The 19953-nt window shown below is 42.1% G+C and overlaps 1 protein-coding gene across 3 annotated transcripts in view; it reads right to left on the bottom strand.

The window, feature by feature from the left end:
- Nucleotides 1-362, bottom strand: part of Cwc22 (CWC22 spliceosome associated protein homolog) — a 62496-nt gene extending 62134 nt beyond the window's left edge. For 2 of the 3 annotated variants that reach the window (XM_048345151.1, XM_048345152.1), the window contains exon 1: nt 271-362. The gene's annotated coding sequence lies outside the window, so the exon portion shown is untranslated. The remainder of the gene's footprint in view (nt 1-270) is intronic. The other variant, XM_048345149.1, reaches the window with a different exon arrangement.
- Nucleotides 363-19953: the final 19591 nt, after the last annotated feature.

Below are 19953 nucleotides of genomic sequence, written 5' to 3'. Positions count from 1 at the left end.
GCCCGCGGAAGCCCGGCTCGGCCGGACCGCGCAGGCGGAGAGCGAGTGCTCCCCTCCCGCCCCGACGAGTGGGCCCAACCCGCAGCTAGACCCCAACCTGGCGGGTAAGCCAGGGGCGGGGGTAGCGTCGCACACCTTCCGTGTCGCCGCCGACGGATCCCCGCACCCGTGCCCACTCCCGCCCTGCTCCTTAATCCACCCCACGCGGCAACCTGCCACCCAGACTCCCAGGTCGCCATCGGTGGCGAGATTACGGAGTTCGATAATTACCTAAAGCTCAACCGCGCCGCCATTACACCGGATGTACGTCACTTCCCCTTCCCGGTACCGGCAATAGGAAAAAGGCGGAGCGTGATAAACAAACACTCACACTAAATTGACCTTGATAAATTATACTAGTAAATGAGCTGTTATCTCGTATCATCGTACCACATTCGAAGTAGTCTAGATGGACACACTCTCCCACTATCAAGACGGCGACCAAAGAGAACTGGGCGAGAACTACAAGATCCAGGATCCATCTGCTGCGCGGCAGGAAATGACGAAAGCACCTGAAGCCCTAGAACAAGACGGCCGCCCAGTGTTTGATGGGAAATGTAGTCCTCATTAAAGAGAAGTCTCGGAGCGTCTGCAGCCTCCACAAGGAAATTTAGTAATGATTAGGGGTTAGCAGATGAGTTTTTATCTTAAACTCATCAGTTTTCAAAAGTAGCAAAATTTTCTAAAAATAATCTTTCCTCTTAGTCTTAGTGCTCAACCTAGTACTTCTGTTATGAGGTCGAGAATCCCCAGGAATCAGACCAGGGAATCACAAAACTGTTATCAGTTAAGAAAAAAGTTTATTATAGCCAATTGGAACCGGCCAGGACTATTCCTAGGTATCGGGAGCGGAGGAACAGTCCCCAGTGGTGACAAAAGAGGGCTTTTATACCCTGGCGAGGCGGGGGGGGGGGGGGGGTACCAGAGAGGAATTTCCCTAACTTTCCAAGGTTAAGCTAAGCAAATTACAGAAGGAAAATATTTGGTCACCAGTTACAGTTCAAATGCCCTCTCTATTAAGGTGACTCCAGTCATTCCAATCCAGACAAAGGATTTCCTTAAGTCTCACCCTCATATCTCAAACATTGCACTCTCTTGTCCCTGCCATTCATTACCTGGCCTCTACAAGCCTTCTTTTGAAATATTCAGTGGAAGTCTCCATGACAACAAATCCACTACATTTTTGTGTGACTATAAAATCAGCATTATTTAGGTAGCATTAGCCACTTCTACTAGCTTGAGTAGCCAAGCTACAAGCTACCAGCTTGGAAACTGATGAGTTTTAGATAAAAACTCATCTGCTAAACCCTAATATTACTAAGTAGACCCACTTGCTCCATGGCATTAAATTCTTACTGAAGCTTCCCTTTGTGAACAGGTTCATAGGAGAATTTCTCTTCTCACTCTCTTCAAATGAGGTTACTCATTCATACCTTCAAGCCTCCCATGGAAGAGCCTGAGTTGGGTAGATTGAGGTCAATTACTGAGATGTCTGACAACGGGCATTTTTCCTATAGTCTCAATGCAAAGTAGCTGGCTTCTTTCTAGTGGTGCTAATCACTTCAGAAATCATGCTTACTTAGCCTCAAATTTTCAGGGTCTTTTCTGGCCAAACAGCAACATTTTCAAATTTTTATACTTTGCATTTTGCTTCTGATTGTCTTTGTAAGCCTTTCAAAAAGTATGCCACAACTTGAATGTTGGGATATCGCTAAATCTCTGCCAGGTTGATTCAGCCTTTAAACTTGGCCTCATTTAACATCTCAAAACGTAGATGTAAGATCCACCTGGCCAAACCCCCTGCCCCTGCCCTAGATAAGGCAGGGCTGGGTGGGGGTCGCCCCTTTTTCTATCCCTTTTCTTTTTTCTCTGCCTTCTCTCCCTTCTCTCCAGCCAGGTTGATTATGATGTGACCTCAGGTGAAGGGGTGATAACTGCCTCTAGGTCTGCTGGTTACCCAGGTAACTGGGTGGAGACTTAATGAGGTGGGGGCATCTGCTTGGAACCTTCCAGGGACAGATCTTACAATAGATAATCATGTAGACAAAATATTTTAAGAACGATAACATGAATGGTCTCTAGTCTGATTGCCAAGAGACTACCAGTTCTCATGTGAAACCTCATGAACCTGGCTTTTACTATGTTAATTTTTATAGACATTCTGAGCTCTCAGGCTCTGACTCAATATATTAAGCTTTACTAACATCATTATAGGCTTCTCCAGTCTGGATCTCCAACGTTTTTAATATGGTCCGGGAGCCTGGAGCCTGGGCACTCTTGTGCTCAAAGTTAGTACACACCTCCACTTCCCCCTTTGTGATAGTTAATTGCAGATAAGCGTCTCATGGACTTTCTTGCCTGGGCTGGGTTTGAACCTGGATCTTTCTATCTCATCCTCTTGAGTAGCTAGGATTACAGGCATGAGTCACTACCACACCTGGCTAGGATCTCCAAACTTAAAAAACAAAATCTTCTACAAATGAATTCAAATGTCTTAAGAACCCCATTGTCTGATTTAGCCACAGAAAGAACCACATTTCTCTGGTGTCATTTTTCTATGTTGGTTACTTTTCTGATTAATGTGATAAAACTTCCAGTATAAACAATCTACAAGAAGAAAAGGAAGAATATTTTTGACTCAGTGTTTCAGAAGATTCTACCCAGGATCACTTGGCCCCACAAACTTGGGCAGAACATTATAGCAGGGAGTATGTGGCAGAGAAATTTATTCACCTATTGGTGGACAGGAATAAGAAGGGAAGAGGAAGAAATCCGAACTAGAAGTAACCCTTAAAGAAATGTCTTTAGTGATCTGCTTCCTCCTGCTAGATTACAGCTCCAAAGTTCCCAAATCCTTCCAAAATAGCAGCACCAGCACATAAGCAGTTGGAGATATACTCAAACTATAACAAGGAATAAGTCCCCAGATACTAGTTATATGAGATGCTATGGGTATAAAATATAAATGTGTGGCCAGGCACTAATGGCTCATGGCTGTAATACTAGTTACTCAGGAGACCAAGAGCTGAAGATTGCAGTTCAAAGCCAGCCCAAACAGAAATATCCATGAGACTCCAATTAACCACCTGAAAACCAGAAGTGGAGCTGTGGCTCAAGTGGTAGAGCACTAACCTTGAGTGAAAGAGCTCAGGGAGAGTGCCTATGCCCTGAGTTCAAGCCCTATGATTGACACTAAAAGTAAATACATACCCAAAATAAACCATATTAGCTTACAAGAATCACTGATAGAGGAAAACATCCCATTATAGCTGACTTACCCCCCAATGGCTACTTTATCTAAAGAACTTTGTCATACTAGGGGATCAGCTTAGAAGGTTGAAAATCAACTATGGTCCTTCCAATTTCTACTATTATGTTTGGCCAAACTGACATACACAGATATACCACAGACACACAAATATATAATGTATATGTAGTATATGAAGGTGAATCTAAGTTTATCAATTAAAGTTTTACACTTAGAAACTGGGGAATGACCCCCAGCAGTATAGCAGGTGTATTGCTTTAGATCTTCAGATATTAGTGTCAATTTTGCCCATGAATTGAGTAGTTCCCATGATATGTGGGAACTTGTTCTTCCCCAACGTCTAATATTCAAACAAGTGGAAGGGGATGTCCTCGGGAAAGAATCAAGGCAGTCATTACAGCATACACTTATGGGGCTGCATTAAGTTTTTTCCTGAGATCCAACTAGGGCAAAGTTAATGGCTTTGTTTTTTTAATGCCAGTCCTGGAGCTTGGACTCAGGGCCTGAGCACTGTTCCTAGATTCTTTTTGCTCAAGGCTATCACTCTACCTCTTGAGCCACAGGCCACTTCCGGCTTTTTCTGTTTATATGGTGCTAAGGAATCAAACCCAGGGTTTTGTGCATGCTAGGCAAGCATTCTACCACTAAGCCACCTTCCCAACCCCTAATTAATGGCTTTAAAGTTGGTACAAAAGCTGGACATAGAAGTGAATGCCTGCAATGCCAGCATGAAAGAGTCTTAGTCAGAAGAATCACAAGTTTCAGACTCACTTTGATTGCAAATTAAGGCTGTTTCAAACAGAAATAATCATCACAAGTCTCAAAATTGAACAAGAGATTGTGAGTTTTATTGGGGTGACTATCCTCAGCCTCCTACTCATCTCTTCTTTCTTTTTTTTTGGTGCCAGTCCCGGGGTTTGAACACCGGACTTGAGCACTGTCCTTAAGCTTCTGTTTGCTCAGGGCTTACACTCTCCTACTTAAACCACAGCACCACTTCCAACTTTTTCTGAGTGGTTCACTGGGGATAAGAATCTTAAGGACTTTCCTGCCTGGACTGGCTTCCAAGCACAAGGCTCAAATCATCAGATCTCAGCTTCCTGAGTAGCTAGGATTACAGGCATGAGCCACCAGCACGGAGTACTTCTTTAATTATGTATATTAAACAGTACCTTGGTTAGATACTCTTACCTTATCTTGCCAGTGAGACCAAGTTTTATTAACCATGTTCATACTCCCTCTTGGCTGCTACTCTGATATTGCTGGAGCCTATGATGATTGTATTCATGTACTTTAGGAGTTAAGTGTTGATTCAGCATCTTTTACTTAAGTGTCCCACCATGCTCATTGTTATTAATGAGACAAGTTACACTACAGTCTAACCTTGATCTGTAGAAAAGAGCCACCATTAGATACTGGAGATTTTGGTGTCTTGTTTAGCAGCACCTTTCTGATACTTTGGGGAAAGGATATTCTTTCCTTTTACAGAAAATAATTTCATGAAATGTTTTATGAAAACATACCACTCCAACATGTCCACATCCTAAACATTTTACTTCTTTTCTCAATGCTAATCTCTGGTAATTTAAGACATTTCTATTTTCTTCATGGGTCATCATTTTCTCAGGTGAGACACCCTAGCAATAAGTTTCTTCATCCCCTTACACTTTCTTGCTTAATCTTGTAATGCATAAATGTGCCTCAAAATAAACAAACTGTCCCTAGTCTTGTGTTATGCTCATATGCTCTAGGTTGGTGAAAAGCTAGAGCAATGGGGCCACCATAGTGTTCCAGGAACAAATTGCACAACCAAGAATGAGATATCCTTTGCTATTTAGGCAATGGAGGATTCAATCTTAAAATTGCAATTTATTGCTGGCTTTGATCATTCCCTGCACCACAGTGTTAGTTGAGTTCTCTGATAGGCGATCCTTACAGTAGAGAGAAGATGTAAAAGGTGGATTAGGGAGGAACAGAAATGAAAGGAAAGGTAGGATTCCTTGAGGAACTTCAATGGATCATGATGTAACTCTGACAAATCTCTGAAAATACAACAGAGAAGCACAGAGAAAAGAATGCCTCTTAGTCAAGTCTTGCATTGAGTGGCAATCGTAGTTTTCTTGGACATGAGTAAGGGGCAACCCAAGAAGATCACGACATGAATTCTGAGGTAGATCAGAAAGAACAAACAGGAAGAAATGGAAGTCTAACATATGAAGTGACTGTCTTTCACAGCAGGTCCTAGGAGAGAGATGCCAGAATTAATTATATTTGTTTCAAATGCTCCATTTTTCTTACTCAGCACAAATCTATTTCAAAAGTTGCATGGGAAGGCTTGACAGGTCAGGAAAAAATGTGCAACCTTCCCTAGGTTGAGTCAATATAAAAACTTCAAAGGCTGTGGATTTTAATGTCATGACCTGGAGGCTTGATAGTGCCCTTACTGTCTATAGCAAATTCTTATTTCAAGAACAGCACTGGTCAAACTCTTAAGAAACAGGTAATAGGGAACTTAACTCTCCTTTATTCTGATATTATTGATTAAATAATTGACCACAGCTGTTGGCTTCATTACCAAGCAAATGTGTTTCCCTTCTGAAGCTTGAATGAAATTCTAGAGAGGAGGCTTGACTTTGTGACTCTATCAAAGACAGTTTCAGAACTCTGTGAAGATTGCACTAGGTACTCTGAACTACAAAAAGGCCCAGGGAAAAATCTTCCCTAACAAGCTTGCTGTGTCATGGAATTTAAAGACATACCAGGGAACCAAGTCAGAATTTCCAGGACTCTGCTAGCCATTTGGATGGTTCATTAAATCTACCTACTTGATCCAGAGTCCAGTGGAAAAAGAATTAATAACAATAGATTTAATAGATTAGTAAGGAAATTTTAATGTAATTATTTATTCTGAATATTTTAGTATTATTTTCTCTATTTGTTTTTATACACCACTAAGTTATTCCAGATCCTTAATTTAGAAGACTTAGAAGACTATGCCCTTGGATTCCGACTTCTTATTGACACCCAACAACTGAGAAACAACTATTTTAACCAAGTTTTCTTACTTTCTTTTTTTTTTTTTTTTTTTTTTTTTTTTTTGGCCAGTCCTGGGGCTTGGACTCAGGGCCTGAGCACTGTCCCTGGCTTCTTTTTGCTCAAGGCTAGCACTCTGCCACTTGAGCCACAGCGCCACTTCTGGCCATTTTCTGTATATGTGGTGCTGGGGAATCGAACCCAGGGCCTCATGTATATGAGGCAGGCACTCTTGCCACTAGGCCATATCCCCAGCCCTTACTTTCTTAATAACATGGTTTTGTATAAGAGCTATAAGAACATTCCTTTTTACTAGGATATAAATTAACAAATTAATTATCTAATAAGGCTACATGTGAACATTTGAAAATATATGAATAAATTTATATTTATATGTCACACTTGAAAATAGTTCTCATTTAGATATATGCCAACCTGGATTGATGACTAGCTCATGAGTGACACAAGCTAGCTCTTTACATTAACTGCAATGGCCAGCCACATGAGTAACAACTATTACCTTGGAGCTTAGAGGACTGATGTAAAGGTCCTCAAGAATCCTTTTTCTTCTGTAAAGCCAAGATGTCTTGTTGGAGAGGAAATGGAGGAGGCACATATGATTTTTTTTAAATACCTGAGCATTGTTTAAGGTTTTGTGTTTTGTAAATGTTTGTGCGGGGTAGAACTGATCAACAGGGAGGTATTTGACAGTTAAAATCATCCTGATGTAAGAAGGCTCCTTTATGGCATTTCGTAGGGGAAGGAGGCAGAAATTTGGAGGGTGCACGATACCAAATATCTACAGAGATTGGTCTCATCAAGCATGCCCCTTAAATTCTCATGAGTAATAGGGACAGGTACTGTTTAAATCCTACCACTCATTTTAGCTCAGGGAAATGTCTTTATAAATTTTCTTTGTTTTCTTCTTTGAAACTGTGTAGTGCTCTTGAAGAAGATTCATTTAAATCAGACAAAGAATAATCTTGCTTCCCATACTTAATTTGTAATAGGCTTCTTCCCATTGCAGCTTTGTTTGAACGTGGGAATAATCCAAAGACTAAATAGTTGTAGCCATAGTCTTAAAAGCTAGGAGTACAGGTATCTGGAAGAAACAAGAGATATTCTCTGGTTTTCTTAAGATATTTTTCATTGTTTTTTGTTCAGAGTGTTTGATCTCAGAGCATCATGTTAGTGATCCTGAAAAATTAAAAACTTTGACTCACTGTTGAGTGACTCAATTCATATCATGTGCTGAATGTTTTAACAAGTCCCCAGCACTTATGTAACCCACATGTAATAACTTAAAAGGGCCTCTGGAACTATTTCTGACAGCTTCTACAAAAACACTTTTATTGGAGTAGCCAGCAGCTTTAAACTGCCACAAGGGATGTTTTGATATGGGAAATAGGTGGAAATAAAAACAACGCAAAAAGAAAAATACTGAAGAGGGTTCTCTTGAACACCCATCTCATCCTCACCTGTGTTTATCTTTCTGATGCTGTTTCCAAAAAGCTGTTCTTGGTAGACAAATGTTAATGTTTCCAGAAAGTAAGCCATACCTTCTTTCTGCAAGTGAAGCTAGAGGCAGGGGAAAGTTCTTAGGAGAGAGAAGGTAAGTGGAGACTGCCGGGCTTTGCTCTACCTCCATCTGCGTGGAGGTCCTGGGCTTCTCTGCCTCTCTTCCGTGTGGTCCTCTATCGCCCTTAGTGCATCCCCTGGCCAGTAGGGATTGACTGCGGGAGCAAAGGCCACATGCAGCCTAGGTCAGGGTGTGGTCGTGGGACGCCCTGCCCCCTTCCCCATCCCAAGGAAGACACAGTTGCGTTGGGTCCCGGAGAACCTTGAAGGGGTGTTCTGAGTTTAATAAGGGAGGGGCTAACAGTCTTACACCAGTAATGACATGTGGAGGGACTGGCCAGGAGCCAACAATAGGCTAAGGAGCGTGTCCATCATGGTGATGTCATGGAACTTCCCGCAGAGGCGGTTTCTCGGCTCTGCCTCTGGCTCAAGCACACGTGCTGAGGCGGGGTGGGGGGGGGGGGGGGCGGGCTGGCCTAGCTTCTCTTCTGGTTGAAGCCGGAATGGGGTGGGACGGGCTAGAGCCAGCCGTTCCCTCTTAAAGGCATAGCCATCCCCTACAGGAGAGGAAGAGCTTCAGAGTCTAAGAGAATAGTAAGATGAGCAAGCAGAGAAAGAAATCAACAAACTAATCACTCAGTCTAACAATCTACTCACCTTGTGTTACAAATAAGAGGACAGGAAATGTTCTTTAGGACACAATGAAAAGTTGATACTATTGTGTTCCATGTGCTAGAACCTCCAGAATACTTGGGGCTACTGGGGTGGAAAGAAGGTTACCATTTGACGGCCTTGGCAGAGGAAATTGAGACCAATGTCAAATCATAGGGAGTGGTAGATTGTTGTGGGTAACACGTGATGCCCAATGCCAGCTTATTTAAATCTAAATAAATCTAAATTTATTAGTAATTCTTTACTGCCACATGACAGATCAAAATAACATTGATTGTTTCACAGTGTCTGTGGATCAGAATCTAGGTACAGCATAGCTGAGTCTGCTAACTCTTGGTCTCTCACAAGGCTGCAGTCAATATATGGGCCAGAGCTTCTCTCACCACAGGCTGGACTGATAGGAGATTGCTTCTGCTAGGGCATACATATTTTCATCGTTTCAAAATTCATAAGTTGAAATTCTAACCCTCCAGAAGGTAATGGTATAAGGAGGTGGAGCCTTTGGGGTGATTACTGGATCATGAAGATGGAGCCAGGAAGAAAGGGTTACTACTGTTATAAAAGAAACACAAAGTGGCTGGTTTGCACTTTTCTCCCTGTGAGGACATAGCTAGAAGATTGTTCCTGAGGAATAAACATCAATTAAACATCAAATATGGTAATATTTTTAGTATTGAACTACTCACTCTTCACAACTGTGAGAAGCAAGATGTTGTTTTGAGGGTTTTAAAAATGTTTAGTGTTTATAATGTTCATTTTGTGGTATTTTTATTTTAGCAGACTGAACAGAAAGAGATGGTCCAAGCTTTCTCAGAGAGCTTCCAAGCTTACTTATGTGGCCATGGGTAAGCCTCAGGTTCTCATGGGCCACGTGGCCTAGCGATGTTAACTGCTTGCTAGTGAAGTGGACTTCTCCTTAGCAAAACACAGGAGCTGGCTTCCCTCAGAGTGATTGAGAAAGGATGAAAGAAGGCATAATCTAAACTTAGAAGGGATAAACTGGGAGGGGATGTAGCACAAGTGGTTGAGAAACCTATCAAGCTCAGAGCCTTGAGTTCAGACCCCAGTAAAACCAAAAAGGGAAGATGATCACATCATTATTTCAATGTTCTATTTATTGGTATTGTTAATGTAGGGCTAAAAGGAAAGACTTCTCCTTATCTTCTGAAGGTTCACTGAAATGAACTCACAATATGAAGATCAGTGTGCTAGCATGTGCAGGGAATAAACACAGCACGGGGATCACACACAAAATAGATTCTGAAAGACAGATGGATAAGGCTTCAACAACTCTTCAAACTACTGAAAGAACCAGGAATTTAGACCAAAGAAAGATTGGAGAATTTCAGATGTGAAGCTCACTAGCCTTGAGAAGATCTGGAGGATAATTGTATAATCAAATGAAGGTTGTTCTGTTATATAGGTAAGTTTTCTTAGCTCATCATTCAGCGTTGCTCAGAAAAACAGATAAGAAGTCTGCATAGTAAGTGTATTAGTTGTGAAGATTTATAATCTCTTCTTTCTGTGTAGCTTAATCTTTTCTGATTATTTGATGAGATTCCTAGCAAGGACATCTAAGAAAACTGTCCTTTTAAAAATAAAAAAAAGTTATTATTATTGTTGTTGTTATTACTGCAGAAGTTCTTTTAGAACAAGCGTTCCTCAGACAGATAAGGCAACATCAGAACGAATGACTCCCTGTGATTAATGGTAAGAAACAAGAAAAAGTTAGAACTTTGATTCTGAGGCAACCTCTAAGGCCTGTGGTCATATCAAAGTGCCAAGTTTTGGAAGTAACATTTGCTGAGCCCAAATATTAAATAAAAATGAAAGAATGTTATTGTTTTGGTCTGAGCATTGTTACTAGGTCTCAACAGACTCAAAGTTTCTCAGCTATGAAGGGTAGGTAGTTCAAGATCAAAGCAATAGGATATTTGATATCAAGCTGGAGCCATGCCAAGCCAAAATTGAAGTGTTAAATAGCCTCAGGGAAACAGTCAGCTTTCCCAGTGGGGCTAGATTTAAAGAAACCCAGAGTAATCTGAGGCTAATCAATCAGTTATAATTTTGTTGTTTTTCTCCCTGCCCCTTCCTTATAAAGAAAGTCATCTTTAAAAACATGTTCAAAACCTTTAATTTTTACTCTATTTCTGTGCTTTTCACTCCTTCTCAACTATGAAACACAATCTTATTTGAACACACATCATATTTTATGGAATGAAGCCTTGCTCAATTCTAGAATTGCAAGTAAAACCAATTAAGATTTTTAAAAACTAATATGCTATAATTTTGTCTTGACAATGTCAGGCTAGACTCAAAGAGGGACTAAAGGATCCAAGAGTCTGAATGCCAGAAGATCATTTCAAGTCTGCTTTAGCACAACAGCTAGGTAACACAACCCGCTGAACCTCTGCTTTCTTAATTCTAACATGAGGATAAATAATAATCTTAAATGCCAAATAGCACAGTTAACATTATTAGAATGAAGATAATGTAGGTTATTGCTAACCACAGTGAGGTGCCAGACTTTGAAGTCAGGCCCCACCACGTGAACCCCATTTTAGAATCGAACCCTGAGCCAATCAGATTTGTACCTGTGTGCTAATCTTGCTTGCACAGCTGATTGTTGTAACCTTGTTCTTTGCCTTTATAAGCCCTGTGTAATCACAGCTCGGGGCTTCCTCCTAACCTCCGCTGTGTCGGTGGGTAGGACGAGGCCCGAGTTGGCAGCTCGTTCAATAAACCCTTGCCTTGCTTTTGCATTTCGGAGTGTCTGAATCTCGGTGGTCTTCTTGGGGGTGGTCTTGCAACTTGGCACAACATTTGGGGGCTCGTCCGGGATAGCCCCAGAGACCCCGAGATCCCAGACTCCGAAGGTAAGAAAACAGCGCTGTTCATTTGTCTTGTCCTGTAATGTGCCTGTTTGTTTGTCTTGCTTTTGCTTATTTCTTGAAGGGGTTGTCGAAGCAGATGTACTTACTTGACAATCCTGGTGAGACCGGGGGATGTCCCAGACTCTTCACCCTTAAAGGGGGATCTCTGGAGCCCCGCTTTCAACTTGAATTCACTCTTTCTGCATCCTTGCAGGGGGATGTGTGGGCCAACTTGGGAAATCTCCAGTTTTTCTTGTTCTTGATCTTGCCTATGTTTTTTTCCTTCTGTATTAATTGTTTTGGTTTCTTTTCTTTTGTAGCCTTTTGGACTAAACATCTGATCAGAGCTATGGGTAACGTTCTATCTTGGGGTCCTCCATCTAGCCCCCTAGATTTGACTCTAGTTCACTGGAAGGAGATCAAGGAGATAGCTCAGAACCGAGGTGTGGCCCTTAAGAAGGAAAAGTGGATTACCCTGTGCAAGTCAGAATGGCCCACCCTTGAGAGAGTTAATTGGCCACCTGAGGGAAGCTTTGACATCATTAAGATCAGTACCTTACAAAGCCTAATCGAAGCCCCTCGTTCAGGCTATATAGACCAGATTCCTTATATAGACACCTGGAAAGAACTAGTTGACAGGGACACTCCAGCTTGGGTTCGGCCTTTCTTACCAACTCCCTCCTCCACTCCTTCCCCTACCCCAATATTCACTCAAAAAACACGGGGTGCCAAGAGAGAACCTAAGAGGGGAGAAAAGAAATTATATCCACCTGTCCTCCAGGGAGGAAGCACAGAGGAGGAAATGCTTCCCCCTCCATACGCCCCACCCCAGTTAACTCTCCAAGAGGAGGACTCTGAGGAAGATGTTTCAGCTGTGCCCTCCGCCCCGGAGGGCCCCGCTCAATCAACTCGCCGGCGCCAAAGAATTACATCTCTTCACAAATCTACTACCCTTCCCCTACGCCCTATAAGTCCTGTGGATGCGGACGGTCGACAACAATTCCAATACTGGCCATTTGCTACTAGTGATCTTTACAATTGGCGTGCCCAAAATGCCCCCTTTTCTGAGAAACCTCGGGACTTAATTCGCTTGTTTGAAACTATACTTTTCACTCACCAGCCCACTTGGGATGATTGTAGCCAGCTTTTACAGGTACTTTTCACCAATGAGGAGAGAGGTCGTATTCAAGAAGCGGCCCGGAGACTTATCCCTGGCCCCAACGGAGCACCCATCACGGATCCTGCCTTGATTGATACCTATTTTCCCCAGACCCGACCAGCATGGGACTACAATACGGCTGAAGGTAGGGAGCGACTCCTTGTCTATCGCCAGGCTCTGCTGGCAGGTCTCAAGGCGGCGGCTCGCCGACCTACAAATATGGCCAAAGTTTATGATATCAGACAGGGAGAAAGTGAAAGTCCGGCAGCATACCTTGAGCGTCTTATGGAAGCCTTTAGTCAATACACCCCATATGATCTTGAGACCCAGGAATCTGCTCAGATGATTATGTTTGCCTACGTAAATCAAGCCGCACCGGATATAAAGCGGAAATTGCAGGCTCTAGACAGGCTTGGGGAAAAATCTATTAGGGATCTAGTAGCAGTGGCGGAAAAGGTTTATAATAAGAGAGAAACAGGAGAACGAAGACAGGAAAGGAGTCTGGCTAGGATTTTGGAACAACAACAGAAGGAACTCAGGGAAATCCTGACCTCTATGCAGGCAGGAAACTTTAGACAGTCCTCCTCTCCAAGTAAGGAGCAAAAGCCCAAACCCCAACCAAGGATGGGGAAGAATCAATGTGCTTATTGCAAGAAGGAGGGGCATTGGATCAGAAACTGCCCAGAGCTAGCCCAGGAAAAGGAGGAAAAACATAAAGTAGGATCAAGAGTGTTGTCAACCTTAGAGATGGCTGAGGACAGTGACTGAGGGAGTCGGGGTTCAGATCCCCTCCCTGAGCCCAGGATAACATTAAAAGTGGAGGGGAATCCAGTCATGTTCATGGTAGATACGGGAGCAGAAAATTCAGTATTACTAGCCCCGAGAGGGCCGATGTCCACTAAAACAACATGGGTCCAAGGTGCAACGGGCACTAAACCCTATAAATGGACTACTCAAAGAACAGTGGACTTGGGAGCGGGCCAGGTAACCCACTCGTTTTTAGTCATCCCTGACTGCCCCTATCCATTGCTTGGACGTGATCTCTTAACGAAAATGAAAGCTCAGATACAGTTCACAGACAGTGGGATTTCTGTGACGAACTCAAGAGAAAAGCCTGTTAGTATACTAATAACTAGCAAGTTAGAAGAAGAGTATAGGCTATACCAGCATCTCAAGCCCGAGTCTCCAGAAAATGAGTGGCTACGGGCGTTTCCCCAAGCATGGGCAGAAACTGGGGGAATGGGACTGGCAAAACATCGTCCTCCAATTTTTGTGGAACTTAAAGCCGGAGCTGACCCAGTAAGAGTTTGCCAGTACCCTATGTCACTAGAAGCAAAGAAAGGGATCACTCCTCACATCAGAAAATTATTAGATTTAGGAGTTCTGAAGCCCACCCAGTCAGCCTGGAATACTCCATTATTGCCTATAACTAAATTGGCCTTAGAGACTGGCGCAGACTGGGTGTCACTCCTTCCTTTTGCTCTACTTAGGGTAAGAAATTCTCCCTATCAACTTGGCTTTACTCCTTTTGAAATAATGTACGGGTACCCTCCGCCCATTATCCCTAGCCTTCAGACTGAATTGCTCACTGATTTGGATGATATTGAATTTTTGTGTAAACTTGATTATTTGCAGCTCGTGCACAAGAAAATGTGGCCCCAACTCAAGGCATTATATGATTCTGCTTCTGTCCCTATCCCCCATTTATTCAGGCCAGGAGATTGGGTGTTCGTCCGGAGGCATAACTCCAAATCCTTAGAACCACGATGGAAGGGACCCTACGTGGTGCTACTGACTACTCCCACGGCCCTTAAAGTAGATGGCGTCACCACTTGGGTCCATTGCTCCCACGCCAGGCCAGCTGACCCCTTTGCCCTGGATGACAACTACCGTGATGGAACATGGGAGGTCTCCAAGCACCCAACTCAGCCGCTTCGCCTTCGCCTCAAGAAAAGAAAGTTAGACTGAATATTGTTATAATTTTCTTTTTGCCTTCTTTCCTTACTACCCTGGCTAGTGTTGATGTCATTTTGGCAGCTCACTCCAAAGTGAGGTGACCCCCTTATTTTAGGTAGTTTTGAGCTTGCTCAGGAATACGGGTATAGCCACCCGACCCTTAGAGCACAGTTGAGAAGTTTATGTATTATTTTGTTGCTTACATTTGGATACTAAACACTATAGAGCTAATGGTAAGTCTGTATAGCTGAAAGTTAATTTTCAGTTTGCAGCAATCCTGCAGTCCCTTGGAAAAGTAGACTAAGGTTATAGGTTCCTGGCTAGGTAAGGTCAGCCTGAAGAAATTACAGAAGATGGATGATCTTCACCCATCAGCCCCCCTTTAAAATCAAGGGACCAGAGTTGTTTTTGGGAAGATGAGGCAGGATAAACTAGAGACATGCAGAACAGAGGTACAGAGAATATTCTTGTAAGAAATGGTGACAGGCCCTTTGGTTACTACATTGGGTCCTACTGGCCCATGCCTTACCTCTATATCATCCCCTAGACATGCAAGCCATTGAAATGGACAGAATGGAGCCATGATTGGCTCCCAAGGTACCAAAAAGAAAAAGGGGGAAATGAGGTGCCAGACTTTGAAGTCAGGCCCCACCACGTGAACCCCATTTTAGAATCGAACCCTGAGCCAATCAGATTTGTACCTGTGTGCTAATCTTGCTTGCACAGCTGATTGTTGTAACCTTGTTCTTTGCCTTTATAAGCCCTGTGTAATCACAGCTCGGGGCTTCCTCCTAACCTCCGCTGTGTCGGTGGGTAGGACGAGGCCCGAGTTGGCAGCTCATTCAATAAACCCTTGCCTTGCTTTTGCATTTCGGAGTGTCTGAATCTCGGTGGTCTTCTTGGGGGTGGTCTTGCAACTTGGCACAACACAGTACCTATAAAAGATAATTAAAATATTTACCATATTTTCTCCCTAGATATTTCCTTTTCCTTTCCCTCATGCAACTGGTTGCCTTTGATCATTAGTTAGAAAAGAAATATAACAATGAAAAGCTGAAGGAAATCTGGCATTATATTCCTGATTTGGTTTCTAGAAATTGCCCCTAGATCATTATAGAAATAGAAAACATCAATGATGAACAAATATTTGGAGAAAAAAGCAGAGTAAAACAGGCCCCATAAAGAAAAGAGTTGAGTGAATGTTGAACTTTTTTTTTCATGTGTTACCTATCAATTTTATTTATATAGCCTGAAACTAATTTTGCATATTTTTAGTGTACCTGTTTTTTTTCTTTTTTTTCAAATTTTTATTGAATGTTGAACTTTTGCCTACTCAAACTTATGCTTGCTCAAGCATAACAAACAAAAATGTCTTCATGTATTACTTTGTGTGAATAAGCAATTCTATGAAAATATGAGCTTTTGAGTAAGCAGTTTAGTGAGGGAAAATGGCCACACCCTATCACAGAGAACAGCTCTCACCAATCTTATTTGATCCTGTAGTATGTGTTTTATAATCCTGAGATTAAGTCAGAATGAAAATGGCTAGAAAAAGCAATAATGAGGGTTTTACTATCTGGTTTTGGTTTAGATTGAGTAAAAATTTAATATCATTTGGTATTGCTTTTAAAGTCATATATCCATAGTCAGAAATTAGTCAATACTATACTAGAATATTATAAACATCCCATCAGACAATTAAGATTGCTCCAAGAAAAATTCTTTCTTAAAAGGCAACATTCAGGGGTTGGGGATATGGCCTAGTGGCAAGAGAGCTTGCCTCATATACATGAGGCCCTGGGTTCGATTCCCCAGCACCACATATACAGAAAAGGGCCAGAAGTGGCGCTGTGGCTCAAGTGGCAGAGTGCTAGCCTTGAGCAAAAGGAAGCCAGGGACAGTGCTCAGGCCCTGAGTCCAAGGCCCAGGACTGGCCAAAAAAAAAAAAAAGGCAACATTCAATATATTGATACATTTCAGAATAAAAATTGGAACACGTTTACTATATAGATGTGTTTTTAATTTTTGTTATTATAAAGGTGATGTACAGAGAGGTTACAGTTACATAAATCAGGTAAAGAATGTTTCTTTTTGGACAATGTCACCCCTTCCCTTACCACATATATGTTTTGATGAACATATGGGAACTGTTACATGGCATAGGCATAGAGGCATCATAAGGAATACAGCATTTAGGAACTATTTTCTTGTTTTGAATTTGTCTTGTTCAGAGGTTTTGCAATGTGAAGACCTGAGTTGACACAGTGTGCCATTTATCCTTCCTGGTTTCTGTTAAATCCTTATGGAATAGGAATTTGTTCCAAGACTCTGTCCTGAGTGACAGGATATTGTAATGATTGAAGTTATTGGTCTGAGGTGAAGCTGGTAAAAATTGTACTGTGGCACTGCCATATATTAACTTTTTTATTTTATCAAGTTATAGAGTAGTTCTGTAACTCAGTTTTCCTACTTCTCAAACAGCAATAGTCATACTGCTCATATTTTGTGGTTATAGTGAGAATCAAATGAGATAATCTGTAGAAATTTGTAAGGCATCAGTTCAATAAACACTAGCATATTGTTTTTAGCATGTTGTTGTTCACTTGCCCCTACAAAAAGACTGCTCATGTTTTTCTTCTTAATACTTTCTGCCACTTTCTAAACGCTTTCTCTGGTTGCTATTTTTCCCACCTAGACCCAAGAGATGAGCATGAGTCATACCCTGAATTGCCTAGCACCCCTATAGCATCTTATAATACTTTACTGAGGCTGTAGGAGACACTAGATGCACTGATGAGAACATTTGGACTATAATTCAGAGAAGGAAGTGTCTGGGTCTTTAGCCCCCTGCACTCTCCTGGCCTGCGGAAGAGATGGGGAAACATGCCCTGACCGGGAGATCCAAGAAAGGAAAGGGTTGATGGACCGCCCGCACCCAGCCCTCCCTCATCGGAGGACAAACAGACTGGACTGGGAGCTAAGTCCAGTGCAAAGTCTCGTTTATTGAGGTAGATCCCACCATTAAATAAGGCACAGGAGCCAATCAGGTCAAAGATCGGCAGGAAGGGGAGGGGTGTACGTCCACCTATCTAGGGACTGTGAGGGGAGGCCTGAGCTGTCCGTCAAGGGTGGAGAGCCGAGGGACCAATCCTAAGAGGTGGCCTTTTTTTACGTCACAGCCCACAGCACCGCCTCCGGGTTCACCATCAGGCACCATCTTGGCCACATGTGGTCCCAAGGCTGGGAGGTGGAGCCAGCTAGAACCACCTTCCCGGTAATAGCCACACGTGGCCCCAGGGCTGGGAGACAGGTGGGACCAGCTAGTTGCCTCATTCTCATGTAACATGCCCTGGCATGTCCCACAGGAAGCATCATAATCTTTTCAGAATGGACACTTATTTGCTAGGGAAATAGTACAGATTCCTTTCTCTTCATTTCAAACATTTCCAGTCCCAATTTCTCCCTTTTTCTCATACAGCCTAACAGCCCATAAAGTGCAGTTTATTGAAGTGCTTTCTTTTTCTAAATATGTTTGTTTCTGGTCATGGGGCTTGAACTCTGGTGTCCCTGAGCTCTTCAGCTCAGGGCAAGAACTCTACCTCTTGAGCCACAGTGCCCTTGAGCCACAGTGCCACTTACAGTTTTCTGACAGTTAATTGGAGATAAAGTCTCACATGGACTTTCCTGCCTGGGTTGGCTTTGAACTGTGATCTCAGATCTCAGCCTCCTGAGTAGGCAGGATTACAGGTGTGAGCAACCAGCACCTGGCTAAATATGTTTTTTTTTTTCCACCCCTAGAACTCAGATTTCAATTTAACTTTCTTCTCTGCTAAATCCCTTCTCCATATCCCTCCTCACAAACTCTAATTCCTTAGTGGTTCCAAAATAACGTAAGGAGGAGAAGACAAATGAGTAAACCGTATTTCAATAGTGCAATAGTCAAGTTATAGTTATTACACCCAAATAACTAAAACTATCAACTTCAAGCCTTTCATAAGCTATAGTTTATTTGATAGCTGAAGCTTATCAGTTATCATGTCTTTTGGGGAGCCTGTGCTCCTGAATAAACACCTTCACTTTAAAAAATTATATTGAGTGGATGAGGAAAAGAATTCTTTAGATCCACCAACCCATGAATTCTAAATGAGTTAGAACTTATTGTTTGATCTCAAGCAAAGATGGGTTGAACATTTTTCTTAGACTCTCCACTTATTTTGTTATGAGCGGGATATGATTCTACACTTATATTTGGAAGGTTCCATTCAGAATAATTGAATTGTGGTATACAGCCTATCTATGCTGGTATCATATAATAATAGTAGTGAAGTAAATCAAGGACCTTCCACTGTAGTGGGCAAATGGCTACTGAGAGGGAATTGAGAGGTCATAGTGGCCCTGCTGAGATTTGAACTAACTTCTTCAGTTTAATGGGTTGTAATTTCTATGTAAATGAATAAGACCTACATTTTAGCCTAAGGAGGAGACAACTTTCCATTTATAACTTTCACCCTGAAGGAGAAGCATTTGAGCCTGTAGAGTCCAGGACATATTCATAAGGAAGCGCAAGACTTCAAATAGACAAAACAATCATGGAAAATAATGCTGGAGGTATCATAATACCTGATTTTAAATTATACTATAATGCCATAACAACAAAACATCTTGGTACTGGTGCACAAAAAAACTTGAAGACCACTAGAACAGACTAGAAGAAGATATAGAAATAAAGCCAAACATCGACTGTTTACTGATTTTTGAAATAAGCCCCAAATAGATAATAGAGAATAGACAATCTCTTTAACTAATGGTGCTGGGAGAACTGGTTGTCCACCTACAGAAGAATAAATATGAGTTCCTATCTTTTTTTTTTTTTTTTTTTTTTTTTTTGGCCAGTCCTGGGCCTTGGACTCAGGGCCTGAGCACTGTCCCTGGCTTCTTCCCGCTCAAGGCTAGCACTCTGCCACTTGAGCCACAGTGCGGCTTCTGGCCGTTTTCTGTATATGTGGTGCTGGGGAATCGAACCTAGGGCCTCGTGTATCCGAGGCAGGCACTCTTGCCACTAGGCTATATCCCCAGCCCCAGTTCCTATCTTTTACTCTATACCAAATATCAATTCAAAGTAGATCAAAACCTAACTTAAGACCTGGAACTTTGAAATGTCTACAAGACAGAATATGGAAAACACTAAGACTTGTTCATATAGAAAATACCTTCTTGAATAGAACTCCAGTAGCTCGGCAAATAGAAGTGAGTGTTGACAAATGGCACTGGATTGCATGAAACTAAAAAGCTTCTACATAACAAAGAATGTAGTCACTACAATGAAAGAGCAAATAAATGCAACATCAATTTACAAATAGTTTAACAAAAATGTC

Source organism: Perognathus longimembris, chromosome 4 (assembly GCF_023159225.1).
Source record: "Perognathus longimembris pacificus isolate PPM17 chromosome 4, ASM2315922v1, whole genome shotgun sequence".
In the NCBI taxonomy this organism is placed as follows: Eukaryota; Metazoa; Chordata; class Mammalia; order Rodentia; family Heteromyidae; genus Perognathus; species Perognathus longimembris.
The sequence above is the reverse complement of the archived record's forward strand: the minus strand, read 5'-3'. Positions and strand labels throughout refer to the sequence as shown.